The sequence below is a fragment of the Felis catus genome, chromosome D1 (genome assembly GCF_018350175.1).
Source record: "Felis catus isolate Fca126 chromosome D1, F.catus_Fca126_mat1.0, whole genome shotgun sequence".
In the NCBI taxonomy this organism is placed as follows: Eukaryota; Metazoa; Chordata; class Mammalia; order Carnivora; family Felidae; genus Felis; species Felis catus.
The window spans coordinates 97,087,543-97,102,051 of NC_058377.1; the positions used below are offsets into that span (position 1 = coordinate 97,087,543).

At 56.1% G+C, this 14,509-nt stretch overlaps 1 protein-coding gene across 7 annotated transcripts in view; it reads left to right on the forward strand.

The window, feature by feature from the left end:
* Nucleotides 1–14,509, forward strand: part of TSPAN18 (tetraspanin 18) — a 188,564-nt gene that overhangs the window by 136,311 nt on the left and 37,744 nt on the right. For 3 of the 7 annotated variants that reach the window (XM_045039164.1, XM_045039165.1, XM_045039166.1), the window contains exon 3: nucleotides 3,134–3,260. The exons of 3 other annotated variants lie outside the window; for them this stretch is intronic. The gene's annotated coding sequence lies outside the window, so the exon portion shown is untranslated. Of the gene's footprint in view, nucleotides 1–3,133; nucleotides 3,261–3,284; nucleotides 4,312–14,509 lie in introns of those variants that run through there. One more of the 7 variants, XM_019812306.3, reaches the window with a different exon arrangement.

Genomic DNA, 14,509 nt, shown 5'->3' on the forward strand with positions numbered 1-14,509 from the left:
GCAGGGGATAGCCTGGCATCCTGGCTGCAGTTGGCTCTCTGTCTTGAGGGTCTCCAGCGTTCCGGGTCCTGGAGTCCTGGCAGGTGGGCCCGGGGCAGGCCACCTTCAGGCCAGGCTTGGAGGGACAGACTCACCGACACTGTGTCTGGCCGCATGCAGGCCTGGCTCCCTCTTCTGTCAGGGAGCCCCAGGCTCAGTCCTCCCCGAGCTTCCGTGCTCCTGGCAAGACACTTCGCTCATTCCTGTCCGCCTCCTGAGAGTCTGCACGTCTGCAGCTTGCCCTCTGGTGCCACACTCCTTCCCTCCATCAGGAACAGCCCCGGACCTAGCACGGGGCCTGGTGCCTCACTGGCACTAAGTGGACCCACAGCAGGTTTGAATTTTAGCATCACTATGGTGCCAAATGTGTCATCTGCCTTTACTTCTTTAGCTCTGACCATCTGCCACGGAGCCCCCGCTACCCATTTGAAGGACATTCCATCCCAGGCATATTGGGGAGGGAGGATTCTTGCCCCCAGGACATGTTACTTAGCCTCTGTCAAATTCAGTGTTGTCATTTAGAAAACGATAGCGCTAATAGCGTCCTGTAGGGGTCTTGGTGGCCCCTGTGTGGCCCAGAACACTTAGGGTAGGCTCCTTTGGCGAGCCTTGAGGTCCAGGGAGGGCGAGCGGGCCGTGGCCGTTTCCGCGCCATCCTGGGCCCAAGAGTGGAGTTTGGCTGCAGCTCCAAGCGGTGAGTTTGGGTGCATAGCCTTCCAGCCTTGCCCAGGCTTCTCAGGGTGGCCCCGTGGAAGTCCTGCCACCTGGTGGGAGGGCTCTTCCAGCACTCGGGCCTGTTGTTCTCGGATCCCCCCACTTTCACTTCTTGCTGATTATCCAGAGACGCTCAACAACCCTCTCCCCGGGCCTGCTGCCTCTGCCTGCCCCCCTGCCCAGGCTTACACGCCTCCACCTTCACAGGCTCCAGCCTATGCCCGGCCGAGAAGTTTCCAGGACTCAGAGGGTGGACGGTCTTCCTAGCCCAGCAACCTCTGTGCCTGGCCTTGGAAGCCAGCAGCCCCCAAGACATGGGATCCAAAGGCTTGGCCGCCATCTTGGGAAAAGGGAGAGAGAGAGAGAGAGCTCCCACAGCAGAGCAAACAAATCAGGAAAACTTGTCTCAGTAAATTCTCCTGCTATCCACACTGGCTACCACAGATAGACCGGGACCTTTCGTGCATTTGGGCACCGAACGCCAACTCTAAACCAGATTGGTTCAGAGACTGGAAATGAAAGAAAAATCAGACAAGATCGAGCTCAGAGGGCTCAGATGTGGTCCTCAGACAAGCAAGCTCAGCATTGCCTGGGGACTTGCTAGAATGCAGATCTCAGACGCCCTCCCCAGACCTCATGAATCAGAGATTTGCGGGTGAGATCCAGCAGTCTAGACTTTGACAGGCTCCCCCGGGGCTGGAGATGCAACAGGCAGGTGGCAAGTGGTCCAGGGCCCTGTGATGCAGTGGCACGTAGACGGGGTGACACAGCCCACGGTGACACGGTCCTCGTAGATAGGGATTATGAATGACTTACTTAGAGGTGGACAAAGAAATCTGTGTGTGACTTGGGGGAGGGGAGTGGATTCCTGGCGGAGGGATCAGCACATGCAAAGTCCCTGAGGCATGATAGAACAGAAGCGTCCAGGACCTATAAGTGGTATTGCTGGGGCAGAGTGGGGGAGGAGCATGGGGGGGAGGGGAGGGCTCATCAATGGGCTTCTTGTGCTCTGAGTTGGGTTTTCCCCAGGAGTGCTGCAGAGCCGTGAAAAGGTTTATGCAGGGGGGAGGGAAGACCTGCACCCTGGGAAGACGGGTGGTTGAGGTGGAGGGTCTCTGGACCACAGCAGGTATCGGGCTGTCTTCTGGAGGGCAGGGATGAGCCTGTGGTGGATGGGGAGTAGGAAGCAGGGTAGGGCGGGGATACCCTGGGTCCTGGAGGAGTCCTGCCCTGTTGCCAGAACACGAACACCGGGGAGCCACTACTGAATGCTGGAGCCCGGGTGGCCCTCTTCTGTCCGTCTCTTTGTACCTCGGGAACACTCTGTCCTGCACTGTGATTAGTCTGGGCGTCATGCCTTCCACTCCAGAGTCTCCGTTTGCCATCTCCGAGGGAGAGGAGACCACGGTACTGTCCGCACGGCTAGGTCCCAGACCTAGTGGCCGCACCAAGAAACGCAGCAGCATGCCTAGAGCCCCTCTGACGGTGGAGCTGGGTGGAGGCTGGGAGCGCCTGAGAGGGGCCCAGGCCGATGGTGGGCTGGGTCAGGAGGCGCCTGGCCTCCGCCCCTCAGGGCTGGCGTGCCAGCACCTTGGAGAGGAGGTGGCGGGGGAAAGCCCCAGCCCGGCCTTCTCCTTGGAGGCCCAGCCTCCCTCACTGCCTTCCTAGGGCCAGGCAGGCACAGGAAAGGTTGCCGGGGCCTCTCCCAGGCCTGGGGCTCCCCTTTGGGAAGGGGCCTCTGATGAGCTCATCCTGCGGTGAGTCTGGGGCTGAGGCGGGGGAACCTGCAGACTGCCGCCAGGATCCTGAGTCCCTGGGGAGGCCAGAAGTGGGGAGAGGGAAGGCCCCTGCATGCCTGACGGTGGGCAAGTATGAAACCCGCGTCTGGCCGGAGGGCCAGACAGGGCCCCGTTTGACCGGCGTACCAGCAGCTCTGGGCGGGCAGCCTCTGCTTCCCTTGCCCCCGCCTCTGGCGTAGTTCAGGCCCCAGTGCATTCGCTTGGAGCCCTGAGCTGCCTGGCCTGGCCTGTGTGTATTCAAGGATCACGTTAGCCCAAACCAGCAATCAGTGCGGGCGTGTGGTGAGCGCTGGGAGGAGGTGCGGTCCTGGTAGAGGAGGTGCCAGGCCCCCTCCCTCGGGATGGCTCAGGCCTTTCCGCTTCCCTCTGAGTGCAGATTTAACTCTTGAGGGAAGCGACCGGCAAGGATTCCTGGCCTCACCAACTAGCCGGACCGGGAGGGGTTTCAAAGTCCTCTGTTTCGACTCCTTGAGAGGTGTTCATTGAATTCTGCTTACATACTACTGGCGACGGAGAGCTCGCTGTCGGTCCAGACAGCAGTGCTCAGATGGCCTTGAAAGCTGTTTTCCTGCTTTGCACAGGAGCAACCGTGAGCAAGTCGGATCTCTCCTCAGTGTGCGGACCCCGAGCGGAGACCGGTCTTCTCTGCTCATCTGCAGGCCCGAGGGTGTCACATCCCCAGGAGAGATGTCAGCCCTTCCCTGGCAGGTAGCAGTGCCCAGCACGTGATTGGTTCTGTCCCCACCTCCCTCAAGTGGACCCACCAGTGCCTTACAGACCAGGCCAAGCCACGCCTTCGGCTTTCCTCCTAACTTAGAGACCCCAAACTTTAAGATGCCCCGAGCCGCCCTCCAGCACTGATCTGCGGAGGCTTCTGGGAGGCCTGTCTCCCGGAGGCCTCCAACCTCATGCTGCCACCTCCCAGGTTCCCCATCCTTCTGCAGAAGCTGCCTCCCCGTATCACTGGGGCTTCACTTCGGGGTGTTAGTGAGGCCAGCTGGTGGGTGGGTAGTAGTTTCTCCCACGGGGTAAGGAATAACCAGAGGGTGCCACTGTGAACCCACCGGTGGAGAAGGAGTCCCCAAACCGGCGGTGACCTCAGGCCTCAGCTGCCACTGCTTCCCACAGGGTGTGGGCATCACCCCCAACCATGCGTCGGCCCCTCTGGACTTTGTTGCTGGTGTCACTGGTTGGCGTTTCTTAACAGCTTTACGGAAGTATAATTTTCACTGCTGTGAAATTCGCTCATTTTAAAGGCATGATTCACTGACTTGTAGTAACCGTAAGAAGTTGTGCAACATCGCTACAATGTCCTTTGAGAGTATTTCCATCACCCCCCGAAAAAGAAACCTGGTATCCCACTTGCCATCAGATCCTGTTCCCACCCCCAGCCCCAGGCTCCCGCCGTTTCCTCTCTGCCTCTGGAGATTTTGCCGTTTCTGGACATCTCATATAAATGGAAGCACATTCCGCGTGTGGATGCCTGTTTTTTATATCCTGGCAGAGGCGCGAGGAGACGGTGCCCACTCACTGATACGCCCACCTTTCCACAGCCGGCCGAGGCCACGTCCTGGGTGTGTTTTCTTAGAGCTGGGAGATCTCCTGGAGACACTGAGTGCCATCTTTAGTCTAGTGCAGGAAGGAAATCCTGTGTGCCCAACCTTACACGAGGACCCTCTGACATCTGCTTGAATACGCGGGGCGACAGCCAGCTCGCTAACCCCGGGACTAAAAGAAACTTGCTTGTCCTGATCACTTGGTAAGTGCCAGGCTTGCTGATGTCATTTGATCCTTGGGTTCGTCCGCCAAGATGGAATCATTTTAGAGCCGACGAAATTGTAGTTCAGAGGGGTTGAGGCGCTTACCCAGGGTCACACAGGTAGGAAGTGGGTGAAGCCAGATTTAAACCCCAGGTCTGTCTGATTTCAAATCCAACTTCTTAAAAAAAACTTTTTTTTAAATGTTTATTTATTTTTGAGAGAGAGAGAGAGAGAGAGCGAGCATGAGTGGGAGAGGGGCAGAGAGGGAAACAGAATCCGAAGCAGGCTCCAGGCTCTGAGCTGTCAGCACGGAGCCCGATGCAGGGCTCGAACCCACACACCGTGAGATCCTGACCTGAGCCGAAGTCAGACGCTTAACCAACTGAGCTGCGTGGCACCCCCTTCCAATCTGTCTTGTAACAGCTGCACCACGTTTCCAGTCTTCCCATGCGGTGGGGGATACTCCCCTTCGTAATCGGGGCAAACTTCGTATTCCTGTAACTTACACCCATTGTTGCTAGTTTTGCGAACAAGACCTACGCAGACCACCTGCCTGGACGTGGGTCCTTCGGGTCTACGTCCACCCCACCAGCGCTTTTCGGTGGACAGCCACGTGGGGAGGATGCGAGACAGGGGTTGGGCAGGGGCCGATCTGACCCAGGCTGGCCCCTTGGACCTTTTGAGGATCCCTTCAACAGCCTGCAGCAGCATGGGCTCTGCTGGAACTGCTCGCCATCTAGAGGGCCCCCCCTTAGAGAAACCTGGGGCACGGGGAGGCTCAGGGCCTCTGGTCTGAATGAGTTCTTCCCATGCTTCAAAGGAAGAGGCAGGAAGAAACAGACGTGGTGTAACTGGAGGAGAAGGATGACCCCCGTTTCACTTTTCTAGCCAAATGGGACTCAGCGTGAAACAGGAGGCCACGATTCACTTCCCCTACCCGCACCGTAGCTCGATCTGCCCTGCCTGGGGCGCAGAAGGGGAATGTGCCCCAGGCTGCCTTCTCTCCCTTGGACACCCCGCCCCCCGGCCAACCCAGCGTGGGCTTGGAAAGCCGGACGGCCCAGCCCAGAGCCAGCCTCTCTGATGCCACTGCCAAATACCAGACCGCTCATCGGGCTTTCCCAGAGATCTGGTGGTTCCCCCGGCAAAGCTGCAAACCTGCAATTAGGAAAGCAGCAAAGGGCTTAACTTGCTGCGGGCTGTGGGCTTTTCGGTGGGAAAGATAAGCTTGGTCTGGATTAAGCTGGAGGGTAAAATAATATTTGCTCTCAAATAATACTCTCTGGCTAGGAGCACTCTGGGCCCTGGGGTTTCCAGGGGTAGGATCTGCTGGGGCGGGGCGGGGCGGGGGCGTTGCTGGGGGAGGGGGTCTGCGCCCTCTTACCAGGTCCCCAAGAAGCCTTGCCTGCCTATCGACTCTTGGCCGGGCCAGGTCACCGCAGTGCTGGCTCTCATTATGAAATGAAAATGAGGCAAGCTGTAATGTTCGACGCGTTATTATCTGTGGAACGCTTAGCCTGGGCAATTATCTCATCCAATCCATATAACTATCTTGGGAGCCAGGCTTATAACCCCCACACAGGTCCAGACTTAAGTCCCAGCTCAGTCACCTCAAGCTCTTGACCCTGGGGGAGTGGCCTCATTTCCCGCGAGCCTCACGTTTCCCGTGGGAAATGGGAGTGGTAACAGGTGACCGAAAGGGCAAGCGGTCATGCGGATGAGCCATGGGGTATATAAAGCCCCTGACCAGGGATGCTGGGGGCGGGGGGGGGGGGGGGGGTGGGGGGGGAGCTCAGTCGGTTAAGCATCCGACTCTTGGCTTCAGCCCAGGTCATGATCTCACGGTTCATGAGTTCAAGTGCTGCATCGGGCTCTGCGATGAAAGTGTGGAGCCTGCTTGGGATTCTCTCTCTCCCTCTTCTCTCTGCCCCTCCTACACCGTCTCTCTCTCTCTCTCTCTCTCTCTCTCTCAAAATAAATAAATAAACTTAACAACAACAACAACACCTAACCAGTGCCCTGGCTCCGAATAATGCTTAATACATGGTAGGTTGTCTTATGAAATACCAGTATTTCTGGTAATCTGCAAGGCTCGGGTATGTGGAACGGCCGCTCTTCAGGGGCACAGCGGAGAGTCAGGCTCAGGGGGCGTGGCCTCCAGCGGCTCAGCCAGGGAGAGGCCAGGCCAGGGGCTGGGTGGGCAGGGAGGCCCTGCCTGGCCCTTGCAGGGGTGGCCATTCAGACAGCTCCAGAGAGGGAGGAAGGGTCCCAAGTGCTTCCTGTCCACACGTCCCTTTGTGGAACAACAACCAGGCCATTCTCTGTTCATCCCGTGCCTCGCTGATTTGTGCCCCTGGGGGCACAGACAGAGGAGCATCCTGGCTCATTCCGGAGGAGAACAAAGATGGAGGTCAAGGCTGTCTCCCGACAGGGCAGGCGCTGGCTCCAGGGAAGGAAGGGGGTGTTGAGAATCAAGGGGGGCGGGGGGTGTGCAACCTCCCCCCAACCCCTGGAGGCTGTAAAGAAAAGCCCTTCTGGATGCCACCGTAGCCCTCACCACCCATGACCTAGCTGTGAGGCCTGGCGAGGCCCTTGCCCCTCCCCGGGCCTCGTTTTCTGATCTCCACAAAGCAGAAGGAAACACTGCCTCGGCTGGAGAAATCAGGGAGGGCTTCACGGCTGAGGAAATGTGAAGCTGGGCATTGAAGGGTGAGAAGAAGTACTCTAGGCTGACCACAGGGGCAAAGGTATTCCGGCCCCACCTTGCAGCACCTGCAGAGACCTGGTGGCATCAGAGAGAGTGGGAGGGCCTGAGTGGCCCTTTCGCGATGCTTTGTGAATGAATAATACCAAATAACGCATGTTCCTTATGAGAAAAAGGATAGAAGTCAGCTGAGTATAAAGCATAAAAGAAACAGCACCAAAAGTCAGCATTTGAAACCATTTGAGCCCTTTTTAACATGATTAAGAAAATAGCCTTTCAGCTCTGTAATACATGGAGAATCTCAGATTCTGGGCAGACAGCAAAGAACAAAGAGCTGTCTTCTGGAAGCAGAGCCAGGCCCCGAGTGCTAGACGGACGGCCAGCGCTTCCTGGGGGTGGGGGCTGGAAGATCACGCCAGTGGGGGCAGACGCAGGGGACCGCCGGGACAGCGCGCTGGCGCCTGCTTCCCCACAGGCCTTTGCAGAGCCTGCGGCAGGACCGCCAGAGCTGAGGGGGGTGGCCCAGGGGGAGGGCCTTTGTAGGCGTGAATGAGGCCTCTCGGGAAGGGCCGCGGGGCTGCTTCTGGGAAGTCCCTGCGCCTGTCAGCTGGCAGAAGTGGCCATCTCGCTGGCGAGCAGCTGAGGGGTCCCCGTGATGGCTTAACTGTGGTTTCCTAAGGCGTCTGGCTTCAGGGTGCAGCAGGCTGGGGGGGGGGCGCTGATGACACCGTGAAGTCACTGCTGCGGTCTTGCCACCTCTTTGGTGCCACCTTTAAAATACGGCTCATCTTTTTTTTTTTTTTTTTCAACGTTTATTTATTTTTGGGACAGAGAGAGACAGAGTATGAACGGGGGAGGGGCAGAGAGAGAGGGAGACACAGAATCGGAAACAGGCTCCAGGCTCCGAGCCATCAGCCCAGAGCCTGACGCAGGGCTCGAACTCATGGACCGCGAGATCGTGACCTGGCTGAAGTCGGACGCTTAACCGACTGCGCCACCCAGGCGCCCCTAAAATACGGCTCATCTTAACGGACAGGGGCTAAGAGGGTGGCCTGAGGCCTGGAGTGGTCTGTCTGCTCCTTGACCTCCAGACTCAAAGCTTAAGGCTCATGTGGCGTGTGTCCATGCCCTCCTTGGGCTCCTAACTCTATTTCCCCAGCCCCCACAGAGTGAGTTTTCCCCATGAGGGCGCCCCCTCCCTCCCCCCCCCCACCTCTGCCTCCCGGGCAGTCTGAACACCCAGGACCCCTGGGGGAATCCCCGTGCCTTGTGGGTGGTGGTGGTGGGGGTGGTGCCCACCTGAACCATCATCACCTTGGCTGTGAAAACAGGACAGGGGTGTTCCATTTCCTTCGCGGCCCCTGTGAAGTCTGTTAACAGTAATTATGAAGTTATGGGGAATTCCCAGGCCTCCTAATTAGTGTTAATAGGGGCTGGGTGAGCCATTCCTGGGAAAATAGATGTCTTTGTTTGCGTTCTCAAAACTAGACCACTGTGTTCTGCCTTTAGGTGTGATAGAGCTGTGTTCCCTTCCCTCCCCCCCCCCCGCTCCGCACGGTCCTGCACCCCTGCACACTCCTATCCCACGCACACGGTTGCCCATATCCGCTGGCCACCGTATTCACCGCTCACACACACGTGCACACACATACACCCTCATACACACACATACACGTAGAAACACACATGCACACGCACAGCCGCACGACGGACTTCAAGCCTTTGGATGCTGGATTAAGATGTCATTTTGCAAGGCAGGTGCCGAACACCAAAGAGCGTTTCAGCCACCCTCCCAGCCCTCTTTGCCAATACCTTTAGGGGCTCCCCTCCCCCACACCGTACCCCGACCCCAGAGACCCCAGTGTGCCAGCCTCCCCAAATTAGACTATATTAACAAAGCATTACGTGTTCCAGTTAGCGTGGCAAGTAAACCTGGCTAGCTGAGCAGGCTCATAACACGCTCCCCTTCCCGCTAACAGGCCGAGGCCCATTTCCCCAGGAGGAGCGAGCCACGCCCGGGCTCCCCTCTGTCTCTGTTGGAATAATGAGGTCCGGCGTCTCTGTGCAGGCCTGTGGGAGGCTCCCTGCCATCTGGGTCTGTGGCCACCCTGAGGAGGTTTCCCTTGGACCAAGCAGGAGGGAGGGAATGAATGAAGGCACGAAGCTAGCATTTTGGGGGCGGTACTGGGCGTCGAGCCTGTGCTGGGGTCTTCTACTTTGGATGATGCTCTTTTGACTGAGTGGTAGGTACCTGCAGGGCCTGGGGCACTCTTCCCCGAGTCGGGGGTGCCCAGACTCTCAGGATCAGCCCAGTATGTACCAAGAGAATACCAATACTCCTCAAAGACTTGGAGAACAATACCTTATTTTTATATTAAAACAACTGTGGAGGGGCGCCTGGGTGGCTCAGTCGGTTGAGCGTCTGACTTCAGCTCAGGTCATGATCTCACGGTTTGTGAGTTCGAGCCCCGAGTCGGGCTCTGTGCTGACGGCTCAGAGCCTGGAGCCTGCTTCGGATTCTGTGTCTCACTCTCTCTCTGCCCCTCCCCTGCTCATGCACTCTTTCTCTCTCTCTCTCTCTCTCTCTGTCTCAAAAATAAATAAAACGTTAAAAAAATTTAAAAAAACAACTGTGGAAATATTTTGAAATAAAATGACATATATATGTATGTGATATGACATATATATGTATATGACATATATATGTATATGACATATATATATATGACATATATATATATATATATATATATATATATATATATATATATCATAAATCTGTGAGGTAAACAGATTTCCAGGCAATTTTGCTCTCTCACTTTCTTCTCTGGGCTGGGTCCCCAGATTTCCAGGTGTGTGTGGATAATAAGATTTCTTCTGTAGCCAATGCAGGAACAGAGAAGCAGGAGTTTGTGTGAGGTCCTAAGCCGTAGCATGATGCTGTGTGATGTTGGACAAACCCTACACCATTCTGATCCTCTTATCTCTGAGTGGCACAGTGGCAATGGTAATAACACATCCCCAAGGCCAGGGTCACAGTATGCAATCTGGGCAGTTGCTGGGGGAAGGGGCTATACTTAAAAAGACCCCACACTTGGCTTAATGCTCTGCTGTTGCCATCTTGAAAATTTTTTTTTTTAATTTTTGTGAGAGAGCGTGCGAGGGAGGGGCAGAGAGAGAGAGGGAGACAAAGGATCTGAAGCAGACTCTGCACTGAGAGTGCAGAGCCCGATGTGGGGCTTGAACTCATGAACCTCAAGATCATGACCTGAGCCGAAATCAAGAGTTGGATGCTTAACCAACTGAGCCACCCAGGTGCCCCAGCATCTTGAAATTCTTCACTTTTGAATAAGAGATTCCTCATTTAAAAAAAAAAAATTTTTTTTCCACGTTTATTTATTTTTGGGACAGAGAGAGACAGAGCATGAACGGGGGAGGGGCAGAGAGAGAGGGAGACACAGAATCGGAAACAGGCTCCAGGCTCTGAGCCATCAGCCCAGAGCCTGACGCGGGGCTCGAACTCACGGACCGCGAGATCGTGACCTGGCTGAAGTCGGACGCTCAACAGACTGCGCCACCCAGGCGCCCCTATTTTTTTTTTTAATTTTTTTTTCAACGTTTATTTATTTTTGGGACAGAGAGAGACAGAGCATGAACGGGGGAGGGGCAGAGAGAGAGGGAGACACAGAATCGGAACCAGGCTCCAGGCTCTGAGCCATCAGCCCAGAGCCCGACGTGGGGCTCGAACTCACGGACCGCGAGATCGTGACCTGGATGAAGTCGGACGCTTAACCGACGGCGCCACCCAGGCGCCCCGAGAGATTCCTCGTTTTTACTGGGTCCCACAGATTATAGCTGGTGCTGCATCTTTCGATAGGTTTTAGCAACGGTTAAATCAGAAGTTTATGATTCATTCTTCTCTCCCTTCTTTCCTTCCTTCCCCAAATATCCACTGAGCACTCACACTGTGGCAGGTGCTGTACCGGACATTGGGATTCAGCAATGAACCAGGCAGAACAAAGTCACTGCCCCCCCCCCCCCGCCGCCCCCTGCATTCAGAGGAAGGGGAGAGAAGATAAATAACAGGAAGAAAACATTGTTGGAGATAAGAGTCAACAACAAAGGGTCGGATAGTGACTAGAGGGAGAGACTATTTTGGGCTGGTGGGGAGGGGGGGGTGGGAGTGGTCAGCGATGGACGTCCTAAGGAATCTGATGGGAGACCTGAATGAAATGAGGGATTATGCCATGTGGAAAAGGGAGTCCCAGGCAGAAGGACCAGCAGGTGCAAAGGCCCTGAGGTAGGAATGTGCTTGCCGTGTGGAAGAGACCAGTATGGCTGTAGTGGGTTGAGGGAGAAGGAGGGTGGGTGGAGATGAGCTCAGTGATGGGGGAGGGGGCTTATAAATGTTGACGGGAATAAGTAAACAAGGGGGTAGAGAATTCCTTCAGCCACAGCCCTTGACTCTGGGTCAAGTTGTCTCTGGGCAAGGGACGAGTGGCAGCCTCAGGGCCAGGCTCTCTGCTGTTGGTAAGGGATGGCTTGTCACCTAGCTCTGTGTCTCCTCTGACTGGACAACAGCTGACCGCCTCCCCCTCCATCCTGGCCCAGTCAGCCGAGCCTCGCTGATGGCGGAGAAGCTGGGAAAAAGATGGGCGGTAGAGAGAGAAGCAGCCTACCGTTCTTGGGGATGAACTTGAACCCTTGCCACTGCCGGGGAGGGCCAGTCCCCTCTGGGAGTAGCCGGTCATCTGTAACCACATGACCAGGACAGGGCGACCTGGGAAGAAAGATTTCTTTGAGCATCACTGGTGAAATTGGGCCAAGGATCCCTAAATCCATGTTTCAGAGAGAAACATGACCTTAAAATGGTGTGAGGTCATTGAAAAGGAGCAGAGAGAAGGGTGAAAAAGAAAAAAGCCTGGGGATTTCCAGTTCACACAGGTCAGCTGTAATCCTGTAAGGCTCTCTCACCGTTGAAGGGCTTTGTCCTAGTTTCGTGGTCTGGGAACCCAGAAGGTTGTGGAAGGCTTCACTGGGGTACATGTGAACAGGCAGACATTTCCGGCCGCCTGGAGCCCAGCAATGCGAGTGGACCTTCCCGGAGCCCCCGCTATATGCCGGGCCTGGTTCTGGGTGCACCCATGTTGCATCACCCCGATTACCGGTCCCTGGGGAGGCGCTGCGGCCCCACGGTACACAGCGAGGAGGTGGTTCGGCCCCACCCCTCTCGCCCCTGCTCACTCACATAACGGGATCCAGGTTCTCTTTGGGGTTTGTCTCTTACTGGAACATCTACCCTAGAAAGTCTGATACGATGCCTCACGTAAGACTGTTTCCCACGGAGTCTCTTCTCCAACAGCATTTGCTATTCAGAATTACACCAAGGAAGGAGGCACCTGGTGGTGGGGAGGATGGGGGAGGTTAATGGCCTCAAGCAAAGTTCAGAGTCATTCCCCCAACACACGTGATAGCTACAGCATAGCCCTGCTGCGTGCGTCCCCCTGGACGTGACCCAGCTCTACACGCGTGGTCAGGGCCTGGTGGCTCAGACACGAAGTGACTTGCTCAAGGTCACGCTGGAGCCTAGGACAGCCTCCTTCTAAAGCCTGCTCTGTGTGTCCCCCCCCCCTCCCCATCCCCATGTGGTCACTGCCCCACGAACTGGCTGAGTCTTCCTTTCTTAATTACCGGGCAGCCAGGGGGAAATGAAACACCTGCCAGATTCTTCCTTTTCCCAGCAAGGAGGCGCCCCAGGACCCCCTCCTCCCAGCAGGGCCCGGGCAGACCTGAGGTTGCCTTGGGCAAGCCAGCTTTGTAGAAGGGCTCACACACGCGGAGCCTCTAAATTAACTGCGGCCACCGCCTGCTGGGGGTCACAGTTCCAGGGCTGGGCTAGGGGATTTATGTCCAGGCCCCCAGCGAGGTGTGCTTTCAAAGAAGCGTTTCAGCTGACATAAGCAGGTAGCCTCCCGCCTCCCCAGGAAATGAGCAGAGTGTGTGTGTGTGTGTGTGTGTGTGTGTGTGTGTGTGTGTGTGTGCGCGCGCGCGCATGAGGTCACTTCTAGACGGGAGAGAGAGCAGACAGTGGCAGAGACAAGACTCTAAGATGGAGAGGCACAGGCTGGCCACAAAGTTGCAATCTGAACCCTGATCACTGGACTAAAGGCAATACCTTTTATCCTTATGTCTCAGGAATTGCAAAAAAGGTGCCAATGTGCCTTTGACTTGAGCCAGGCCCGAAGCCCCTTCCCATAGCCCTTTTCTCAGTACTGTCACCCCGGCCTCGCAGGGGACACATGGGTGGCTGCCACCTCTCCTGTCTGTGCTCTGCGGGGCCACTCCAGTGTCCTCGAGTGGGTGCGTGGCCTTCACTGCCAAACTCAGGTACACTCCATGCACCTTGTGATCCAGTGCCCGCGGGGGTGAGACCCACCTTCCTTTGCCCCCAGAGTTCTTGTTTCATTGAGCCTTCTGGAGCCCTGACTTCTTTATTCCCTGGGCATTTGTTAGCTCTGGAGGCTACACATTGAGCTGTGTTTACATGTTTAAAGGATGGGGTCTGCTCGTCAAATATTCAGACCACCATTTCCACTCCTGGAAGGACAATACCTGAATCCTTTCCACCCAGAAATGGAACCGAGGACACCTAGAGGTTTGCTCAGTGTTGGCAGTGGGAGCCGTGAGCCTGGCTCAGGGCCCGGGACGGATGAGCAAAAGGTGTGGCTTCCGAATGGATGATGGTGCAGCTCCGGCTTCTTGGACGCTTTCCCACGTCTTGGGCAGAGTGGTCTCTTCGATGTTCACATACACAAGATGACAAGGTACACAGAGGCTCAGAGAAGCCGAAGCCACACAGGTAGTGAGCGGGAGAGATGGTCACTCTGATGCGTTTGGCCACTCCCCATGCTGCCTCCCCAGAGCAGCCCAAGGAGGACAAGAAACTTGCTCAAGGTTATGCTGTTGGCTGTTGGCAAAGCAAAGGCTAGTTCCCAAGCCTCCCCCACCCCGCCACCCCCGCCCCCCACGCCATACCCTCTTTTCTAGTGTATTTCTTAATTCTGGAGAATTCCATGGTCTGCCCCACTAGCTCTGAGACCTTTTAGACACCCTCTGAGCCCAGATGCTGGAACTAACTGCTTGGGTTCTAAATGCCGGCCTAGTAGCTGTGCAGCTCTGGGCAAGTTACTTCACATCTCTGTGCCTCCATTTCCCCATACAAATCGTGCCCGCTTCATAGCTTATTGCAAAAATTAAATGAGTTGCAGTAGAGTCCGGCCGTGGTATCAGAGGGGGACCAGCTCCAGCTCCTTCAGCGCCTCCTGCTGGAAAGCTCCCCCCAGTGCTGTTCAGACCTTTGCATGCCCCACTCGGAATTCTTAAGTGGGCCTCACCCGCTGCCAGGGCCACAGCCGGAGCCCTGCCTGCTGCAGTGAAGTTAGTCTCCCAGCCGGGCTTTGCTAATTGCAGAGGGCACTGCCCACCACCCCCAC